The following is a 10,217-nucleotide window of genomic DNA, read 5'->3' on the forward strand; positions in this document are numbered from 1 at the left end:
TCTCTCTGTCTCTGTGTCTCCCTATGTTTCTGCCTCTGTCACTGTGTCTCTGTCTGTCTGTTTGTCTCTCTCTCTCTCCTGTACTGGTATACTGGGCCTTTACACTGTGCTATGTCCCCAGGCCTCTCTTTTATAAAATTTTGAGGTAGAGTCTGGCTAAGTTGCCCAGATTGGATTTGAACTTGTGATCCTCTTGCCTCAGCCTCCGGGAGTACTGGATTACAGGTGTGTACTGGCATACCCAGCTTCATGTTTTCCCTCTTATGTGGAAATTTAAAATTAACCTGAAAGTAGAAGAGGGATTATCAAGAAAGGGGAAGGAGCCTGGGAATGGGGAAGAAGGGAAGACAGACATGACTAAGATGGGACATATATATATATATGTGTGTGTGTGTGTGTGTGTGTGTGTGTGTGTGTGTGTAGTCCATTACTTTCTACAATTCATACACTAGTAATTTTATGCACATACATATACAAAAGGTATCCTGTGACTCTCCATGCCACCTGCCTCTTTGGAGCAACTCAGGACCTCAAATTCTCAGGACTTCATTCTGGATTTGCTCAGGAATTGAGGATGAAAGAAGAGGTACTATGAAGAGAGAAAGAGCAGTCATTACATCCTGTGAGCTTTTGTCTAAAAACACTGAAGTTCTGTCTCTTCAAGTTTGCCAGGTTGTTCTTGGGTCCTGAACGGTTCTCAGTTATTGAGTGATGGCATCTGCACTCCCCTGGGAAGCACGTCTTGTCCAAAGGTAGCAACTAAAGTAGCGTCTCATCAAGGATAAAATCAAGTCCTGTCTTGTTTGTAACCTATGTTTTTTAAGAAAGTTGTAGATCTTGATTTTTATAATCCATGCCTGAATTTAAATGCTAGCTCATGTTTTTAGAAAGCATTGTGACACATGGGTGGTGACAACCCAGGGGCTCCCAGTTTAGTCTCTTTTATACAAAACTTGGCCTTAACGAAATATTAATAGTTCTAGACTGCACTACAAATTTGAATTTGTGACTGAAGGACTTTTTCTCTTTAAAAAGAAAGGGTGTAAGAAAGAGAGCAGTCTTGGGGCCGGGGATTTAGCTCAGCGGCACAGCGCCTGCCTGGCCATTGCGAGATCATAAGTTCGATTCCTGGTACTGGAAGAAAAACAAACAAAACAAAACAAAACAAAAAAGAGAACAGTCTTGAGCTTTCAGTTGGGTGTGAGAGACTGCCAAGCTGCGTTCCCCTGAGAAGTGAAACCCCTTGCCTCCATCTTTATCTGACCTTTACTTCAACCCTATTGACTGAGATATGCAGGGCTGGCTACATAGAAATGGATGTTCCCTTAATTGGCCAGAAGAATGTGATTGAGTCTGGCCAGCCAGGACACAGATGAGTGTCATCATAGCAAAGCAGCAACGTACCTCCCCTATCCCCCTACTGGCAGCTGGAATGAAGGCTCCAGCAAGAGCCTGTGGGATGCCAGGGCTACAACATGAGATAGCAACTCAGCTGAGGCTATGGGATACCAAAAAAAAGCTTCCTGGCAGTAAAAGTGCAGGCTTGCATACATCAAGCTATCCATTGTACTGCTAATTGGAGGGCTTCTGTACCTGCTGTAAGAGTGCTGTGTTTCTCCTTTCAGCCATGCCTGCAAAGTTTCTCTTCCCCAGCACTCTGCCGCTATCCCCATCCACCTCCCTGATTGATACCAATAAAAGCTGCGAGTGCTCAGACTCCTGGCCCTTTGTTCCACCAAGAGCACTAGGTCATCCCAGAGCCCCCGGGAACTGCAGGTTTTTTTTCTCTTAGACTTCTTTTTCATCCATGTGCCATATTGCTAGGTGGGAGACCTGAACCCTCGGTGACGGTTTTGGTAGTTGGGGTAAGTTACCTAGAAGAGGAGAAATCATAGTATTTATGTATTATGCTCAATAAATCTACACTGGGAGATTAGTCTCAAGTAGTCATTTTTTTTTTTTTTTAATTTGAAGAAGGTAATCTTAAAGATATCACAGACAAGGAGCAATCCTTTCTACCTGCAGCATTAAAGAGCTAAAGCACAGAGGGGGCTGAGAACAATTGAGTGGCATGAGCAGTAGTGAGGGGAGACACTTGCCCAGGTGTGTCTGCGTTGAGCTTAGGCAGAGCAGGAAACTCAGAACTGCAGACCTTCTTGATGCCAAAGAAGTGAGGCCAAGTTGAAAAACCATCTGTTTGCCTTACTGGAAAGCAATCTGTTATTAGGCCCCTGCACATCCACAAAAGGAAGACTTGCCTGTTGGGGAGTCTTTGTCTAAGGAAGTCAGCATTTGGTATACACTATACTGGACTTGCAGTTTTGAACCTTAGGTTGCAGATGGTGCATTTACTATCTTCTAAATCAATAGTTCCCAAATTGGCCAGGTGTAGTGAGTACACCTGTACTCCCAGTACTTGGGAGGCTAAGGCAGGAAGATCACAGTGAGTTCTAGGCCAGGTTGGACTATATATTAGTGTCCAGGTCAGCTTGGACTGTATAGCAAGACCTTGTCTCGAAAAACTAAAAAAAAAAAAAAAACAAAAAAACAAAACCAGAGGAAGAGTTCCCAAATTGTAGTCATCTGCCCAGCAACTTTGGCAGCAGCATTTGAACTTGTTAGAAATGCAAAACGTATGGGTCCCTGTCCAGACCTACTGAATGAGAAACCTTGGGAGTGGGGCTCAGTGATCAAACCCTTAGGTGATTTTGATGCCTGAGGAAGTTAGACTCACTGTTTTTAGGCATGAGAGAAAGCTATGCTACAGATTCCTCAGAATTATGAAAAGGTGTCTGACCTGGTCGACTGTCTTTCTGCATGGAGAGGGAATTGAATCAGAGCTTTGAAAAAGAGAGAGGCAGTGCGGTGAACCAACCATTGCACTGGTCAGGAGATGAGTTCTAGCCTCTGACTCAGTTTCCTACTGTGCCAAATGGGGATAATCATACCTCTATTCATATCTCGCAGAGTTTGTGCAATGCCTTGAAAATGCAAGGGCTAATACTGTCTTTGGCACTGAAGTAGGAAATGAATTGGGATCCCGGACACAGCGCTCGGATGCAAAGTAGGAACAAGAAGCGGCTTTTATTGCTGGCGGGTCTGCAAGAGATTCACGGCACCCTGAGAACCCCAAACAGGGCTTTGTTTTCACTTTTATACCATTTGTACTGTATGCGGCAGCCTCGCATTGGTGCCGGCGAGGTTACAGAAGCAGAAACAGCAGTGGTTAAGGGGAGTAGGAGACTGACTGGACTTTCTAGTGCCGATTTTATGCTCCACTGCAAAATGGTCACGGGTTGCTATTCAATTGAAACCACAGACATAGGTTGCTAGCTACCGGAGGCCACAACAGAAGGAGAGAGATAGTTTCTTTGGTTTCTTCCCTCAGCACCATGCTACCCTCAGGTGGTGCTGTTCAGTTTGTTTCCGTCCAACCTTGGCAAGTGTGTGAACCAACCCCACTAGTCTTTGTGAAGCATGTATGTTATAGTTCCTACGCAAGTCCTTGTGGAAATGCAGTTCAGCTCATCTGAGAAAATTCCAAGAACTCATTTTAGAACACATTAATATGCTATGGAATCATGTTCCTTGTTGAATGTGGTGCTGGCTGTCAGTTTGTTGTCCCTGAGCTCCTTGTTCATCTTTCATCATATGCCAAGTGATAATGTGTAGCGTTTCTTTCACTGTCGTTCTTTAAAGTTAGCACATCATGAGCCTTTGTCAGTTGCAAGCTCAGAAGGGGCACAGCAGGAAAGAGGGGCTGGGCTTGCTTGCAGTGCTCAGATCATGCAAGGTGGAGCAGCAGAGGGAGCGTTCGGGCATCCTGGGTGGTGCTGCCCCAGCCCTGTGCCAGAGCTCTTGCGTGCTTGGTGACCTTGATGCTTCCTCCTGGCAATAACCTTTCCATGGTCCTTAGGAGATGAAAACCATTTCTTTCAGGAGTTTAGACTTGGTCTTTGTGCAAGTCATCCTCATTAGTGGTTACCTGTCCCAGTCTGAGCGCATCTGCTCCTCTCATGCACTGCACCTCTTAGGCTTAGGATAACTCTTTAATTGAGAAGGATGTTTCTCCTAATTACTAATGTAAACTGGGACTATTGCAGTGAAACTTTCTGCTGATTGACGTTTTACAGTTTGTGTTGTGCCATTGCTCAGTCCTGACTTTTCTTCCTGCTTGGCCCCTGAACCCTATTCTCAGACCATGTTTGCATTCCCATCTCCCACTTCACAGATTCTCTTCTCCTTTCTGTCTTCCTTTGTGTTCTGTGTTATTATTATCTCTTGCTGTCAGCTTGGTACCTGAGATACACTGATGGTGAAAGCTTTAACCCTCTCAACTTCTTTTAGTTAACTTTGGTAAGGTCTTGATGAAACTTGTATTCTTTTACTAGACAATCCCTGCATGTGTTCTTACATATTTTTGTCTCCTTGCCTTTCTCTCTAACGATAAGCATCTTTCTTATTGCCTTGTGAAAATCAGTATTGTCTGGTAGCAGCTCTTTCACGTTTCCTCTCTCTTGGTTCCAAGGGTGATTTTCTACTCCTCCCCATCTTCAGAAGAGATGCTGTTGTGATCCCTGCTGAGCCTGACCTTTCCATTTATGCTTTCTTGCCTTAGCTTTGAGACTCATTCTCTGTGTCTCACCTCCTACAGTCTCCTTACCTTTTGCATTTTAATGTTCCCAGACAACTGATAAAATTAAGGAGAGTGAAAGGCTTTGTTAGACCCTGTTTTCTTTTTAAGATATAATTCTATTTTCCCGTCACTGACAAATCTCTCCCACATGGCTGGTGGAAGGGGCTGTGGCTTCTTCACCTGCACTCTGCTGCTGACTGATTTCTGCTGCCCCGACTCCTGGAACTGATTGTCTTACTGGTTTTCAGGCCCTGCTCATCTCTCCCTCAGACTGTGCGGGACCTTTCCCTCTTGACTCCATCTTACATGACATTGCTATATTCATCTTTCTCATCATCCCTGTCATTTTTGTTCATAAATTTTTCTGTGGCATTTACAGTGGTTGTGCCCTGATGACAGTCTGTTTTCCACTTGCAATCTCATAGATGCTCTGCTTCTTCCTCTTTTCTTCTGCTGTAACTCAGAAATCAATACCTGGCAGTATGAAGGTGTGGTAGGATGATTACTTGAAGGCATTTGAGGTTTTCTTGCCAGACATTAACCAGTGGACACGAATCCCTTCCCTAGGTATCTCATCAACAGGGGAGACTGGCTTATACCACAGCAGAAGAGACGAATGGTCCACATCCAGCCTGGTGAGGCTGGCATGGCCTATCGCCTGCTGTCAAGGCTGCTACCTGGCAGACTTTATCTGTGCTGCACAACGACCTTTGTTCCCTGGGCACTCCTCCCTCACCTGCTGTCCTCTGTCAGCACTCCCTTCAGAAGCTGACACCCCTGTTTCTTTGTGTAGCTGAGAATACTACATAAACCTTAATTGTTTTGCTCTTGGTTGAGTCTTAGGTTTTGTGAGAGTCTCATGTGTATTCATGTAGTAAATTAGTCTTTTCCCTGATCAGTTTGTCAGCTTATTTCATAGACCCAAATACAGGAACTTTGAGGGTAGCAAGGAGGCACATTCGTGGCTCTGCCCTCCCCCCAGGTTGACATCTCTCCTTCTTCCATGTTTCACCCTTTTGGTTGGCTGACTTGAGCACTGGACAGCATTCGGCCAAGTCTCTGCACCTTGAACAGTCCTAATGCCATGGGACACGAGCTGCCTCACACAGAGTAGAGAGCGGTCAAATCCATAGAGCTAAAACGACAGGCCCTGCAGGCCTTGGGGATAACAGAGTTCTCTTATGTCTCAGAGTGAAACCAAAGGTCACACTTTCTCTTCATCACCATGGTCTCGGTCTCCCAGAGTCTCCAGTCCTGTGATCAGGTGTGAGTTGTTTATCTAAGTAGTGGATAGTGTTTTCTTTCCGATTTAGTCCTTTTGGCTAATTGTCTTGCTCTTTGCTCTCTCTCTCTCTTTTACCCTTTTAACCTCCCCCCTCCAACATCCCCTTTCACTTACTCTCTGTCCCCACCCTCATTCCACATGCCCACCTGCTTTCTCTGCTTCACTTTCTCTGTTTCACCCCTTCCACACTCACCAGCATTCCCCCAGGCTAAGGCCACTGCACCGTCCAAGGTGAGAAGCCCAGTGCAGTTTCAGATGTGCCCCCTAGATATTTCCAGGGAAGCTTGGTGCGACTCAGTATAAAAGCTTTAAAGAACAGCCATTTTTGTAATTATCAGGGGTACAAGCCGAGGATACTCTACCATAGTTCTTATTTTTTATTTTGAGACAGGGTCTCTCTATGCTATCCAGACTGGCCTGGAACTTGCCATCCTCCTGCTGCAGCCTCTGGAGTACCTGGGATTATAGCCATATGTCACCATTCCTGGCGAAGAACATCCACTTTTGAAAGCCTTTCACACCCTCCAATTCTGGAACCATCTGCAACTAAAAACTGGTAGGCCAGAGTGGCATTCTGGGTCCCCTCAGGAATGTGTGGTAGAATGACTTCTTCCAGTATGTACTAGGTGTTATTGGTGCCAGGTCCTACACTAAGTAAGAGGCTGCACGGGTAGAAAACCTCAGTTCTGAGTCCCCTGCGGAAGACGGCAAGACAGGGCGGCACAGCATCGGGAGCACACAGGGTTCATGTCCTCCCCACCTGCAGCCCGGGTGGGCCCTGGAGCACCAGCAGTGAGCAAGGCCAGTGAAATGTGGTGAAGAAGTGCTCAGGGGTAATTCTTGACCACATGCTGTGAATGTCACCTGCGGTGGGGCAGCTTCTGAGAGTGGGGGAGAAGGGGAAAAGATAGTGGCTCCATGTCTGGTGTCACCAGTGCCACTCATTCAGGTCACTGACCACACTTACCCAAGGAGAAGTGTCACTGTCTGCAGCACCAGTGGGTTTTGCTTATTTCTTTAGGGAAGAAAAAGGAGCTGGGGACTTTTGTACAGCATGTGAACAGTCTGTGATTTTAGAGTATTCTGTCTCTGGGGTAAAATGCGTTAGTGTGGCTGTTGGGAGAAAAAATTAGTGTTCAAGCTCACCCAAGGACCCTATAGTCCTTACCTAAACTCTTTCTGCAGTTCTGATTATTGCTCCAAATTTACCAAAGTGTCCGGAGTCACTTGCTCTTTCAGGCAGGAATCACACTGTAGCCCTCAGTCCCTGCTGGCCTCCTCCTTGAATCTTGGTGCTGCTGGGGCTCTTGGAAGTGGCAGTGGTTGGAATATTCACTGAATTTCACCCTGTGAAGGGCTTTTTCCCTGTCCTAGGTCTCCCTGTCCAGAGGACTGAGGCCACCCTCACCTGACTGGATTCCAGGGCGACCCTCAGGACACAAGCACAGACATCACCAACATCTCCAACTCCAGGTTGGTACATCTCAAGGGAACCTGCTATCACAGGATACCACTGACTTTGATTTGTGGCTGCCCCATCCTGGCATTTAAGAACAAATTAAGGGACGGATGTTTTAGAGCAGTTCTTGGTTTGCAGATGTATTGGGCTGATAGTTCAGTGTTCTTGGAGGTTCCCTGTCCCCCCCCCCATTACTTCTCCCGTTACTAGTATTTTACCTTAGTGTGGTTTGTTTGCTTGAATTGAAGAACCAATAGCCATACATTATAATTATTAAGTAAAGTTCACAGTTAACATTAAGGTTTATTCTTTGTGTTTTACAGTTTTTGACAAATGCATTACTGCATGCTTCTCCAGTAGAGAATTATTCAGAAGCATGTCACCACTGGAAGTTTGCCTTTTCTTCACCAGTTTATCCTGTTCTGCCAGCCCCTCCTTGGAAGTACTGTTTATTGTTGTTGTTGTTTTGTTTTGTTTACTATCTCTAAAGTTTAACTTTTCTAGAACTTTTTATGTTTGGGATTATATAGTATGAAGATATTTAGACTGGCTTCTTCTGGCATAATATGTTTCAATTTCCTCAATGTCATTTCCTGGATTGAAAGCTCATTTATTTCTGCGAATTGTTTGATTAGGTGGATGCAACGCAGTTGTTTGTCTATCACTTAGTGAAGACGTCTTGGTTACTTTTTCCAGTTTTTCTTACACTAGTGAATAAACCACTGTAAACATTCATGTAAGGTGTGTGTGTGTGTGCGTGTGCGTGTGTGTGTGTGTGTGCATAACTTTTCACTTTAGAGAAATATCTAGGAAAATATTTGCCGTCTTCTCTGGTAAGACGACAGGTAGCTTTATAAAAACCCATCAAACAGCCTTCCAATATGACTGAAGCATTTTATATTTCCACCGCCATGAGTGAGCGTTCCCATGTTCCACACCTTTGATAGCATTTCATATTGTCAGTGTTTTAGATTTGAACCATTCTAATGGGTGTGTAACAGCATTTCACTCCTGCTTGAATTTACAAAACTTTTTTTTTTTGGTTCTGGCAATCAAATGCAGGAGCTAGTGCTTGCCAAGTAGGTGCTGTGCCACTGAACTATATCCCCAGCCCTTACAAAACTTTTGATTATCCTTCTATTTGCCACTTGTTTATTTGTAGTTTTGGTAAGGTGCCCAGACCCTTAGCCCATTTTAAAACCATGTTGTTTGCATTTTTACTGTTAAGTTGTAAGAGTTCTGTGTACATTTTAAACATTAATCCTCACCAAATCTGTATTTTACAAATAGTTTTTGCCAGGGTATGAGTTGTTTTTTCTTCTCTTAACCATGGCTTTTTTTCTATTTCTTTCTTTTCCAATCAGATTTTGTTGTCATGTTTTATTTTTTAAATTTTTATTTTAAAGAAAAAAACACCTCAAAACATCACAAACTGAATTACAAAACAATGTGATAGGAGGGTACCAATGATTAATACATACTCAGAGTATGAGGTATCAGCATTTAATTGTTCAAACAGTATTAGCACAAACCTACCTTTTTGATAAACTAAGGGAAATAAGTAGTATAAGTATTTTAACTATTTATTATATATACACGTTTTTTCCTTTTGTTTTTCCCTTCCTTCTTTTTTCCTATTCCCCTAAAGTGGTTTCTCTTTCCTTTTGAAGTTTCTTCCCATTTTATAGTATCTATTGTACATGTTGGACCACAGTTACTCTTTCAGCTTCTCACACTAAGGAGACAATATGGTGTTTACACATTTGCATCTGGTTTATTTCACTTTTGAGTATGGATTCAAGTTGCATCCATTTACCTATAAAAGTCTCGTTTATCTTTCTTTATGGCTGAGTAATGTTCCACTATATAAAAAGACCACATCTTTTTTATCCATTCCTTGGTTGATGAGTATTTGGGTTGTCTCCATGATTTAGCGATTACAAATTGTGCTGCTATAAACATGGGTGCACGTATATCACTTTGGTATGATGTTTTTAATTCTTCTGGGAAGACACCCAGAAGGGGAATAGCTGGGTCAAATGGGACCTCCAATCTTAGTTTTTTGAGGTATCTCCACACTGATTTCCAGAGTGGTTGGACCAATCTACACTCCCACCAACAAGAAAAGTTTCTTTTTCCTCATAACCACTCCAGCATTTGTTATTGTTTGATTTCTTGATGACAACCATATTTTCTGGGGTGAGATGAAATCTCCATGTTGCTTTAATTTGCATCTCTTGAGTGAAGAGTGATATTGAACATTTTTTCATATATTTATTTGCTGTTTGTATTTCTACATTGAAAAGTGTATATTCATCTCCAATGCCCATTTTTGGATTGGGTCTTTAAATTTGGGAGGTCTGATTTTTTTGAGTTCTTTATACATTCTTGATAGTAAACCTTTGTCTGAGGAACATCTGGTAAACATTTTTTTCCCACATTGTGGGTTGTCTCTTCACTCCATTGGTGGTTTGTCTTGCTGTGCAAAAGCTGTTTAATAGGATGAGATCTCAGTTGGTGATTCTTTGTGATAGTTCTTGTGCAATTGGGGTTTTATTCATAAAACCTACACCAGTGTCTTGAAGAGTTTTACCTATTCTATCTTCCAGCAGATTTAATATTTCTGTCTTATTATTTAAACTTTGATCTACTTTGAATTTAGTTTAGTGCATGGTGAAAGATACACATCCAATTTTAATCTTCAACATGTGCTGAGCCAGTTTTCCCAGCACCATTTATTAAAGAGACTATCTTTCTCCCAGTGTATGTGTTTGGCTTTCTGTCAAATATAAGGTGGCTGAATATGTCTGGAGTTGCATCTTCTAGTCTGTTCCTGT

General features: G+C 43.2%; 1 protein-coding gene across 2 annotated transcripts in view; it reads left to right on the top strand.

Annotated features, from left to right (window-relative positions):
• Positions 1-210: 210 nt before the first annotated feature.
• LOC102021545 (neuroblastoma breakpoint family member 4-like) overlaps positions 211-10,217 on the top strand; it is a 51,468-nt gene continuing 41,461 nt past the window's right edge. Inside the window, exons 1-4 of one of the 2 annotated variants that reach the window (XM_013522485.1) lie at positions 211-225; positions 481-752; positions 6,313-7,394; positions 7,704-7,822. The gene's annotated coding sequence lies outside the window, so the exon portion shown is untranslated. Of the gene's footprint in view, positions 226-480; positions 753-1,126; positions 7,395-7,703; positions 7,823-10,217 lie in introns of those variants that run through there. The other variant, XM_013522486.1, reaches the window with a different exon arrangement.

This window comes from Chinchilla lanigera, unplaced genomic scaffold (assembly GCF_000276665.1).
Source record: "Chinchilla lanigera isolate Chin_1 unplaced genomic scaffold, ChiLan1.0 scaffold00067, whole genome shotgun sequence".
NCBI classification, from domain to species: Eukaryota; Metazoa; Chordata; class Mammalia; order Rodentia; family Chinchillidae; genus Chinchilla; species Chinchilla lanigera.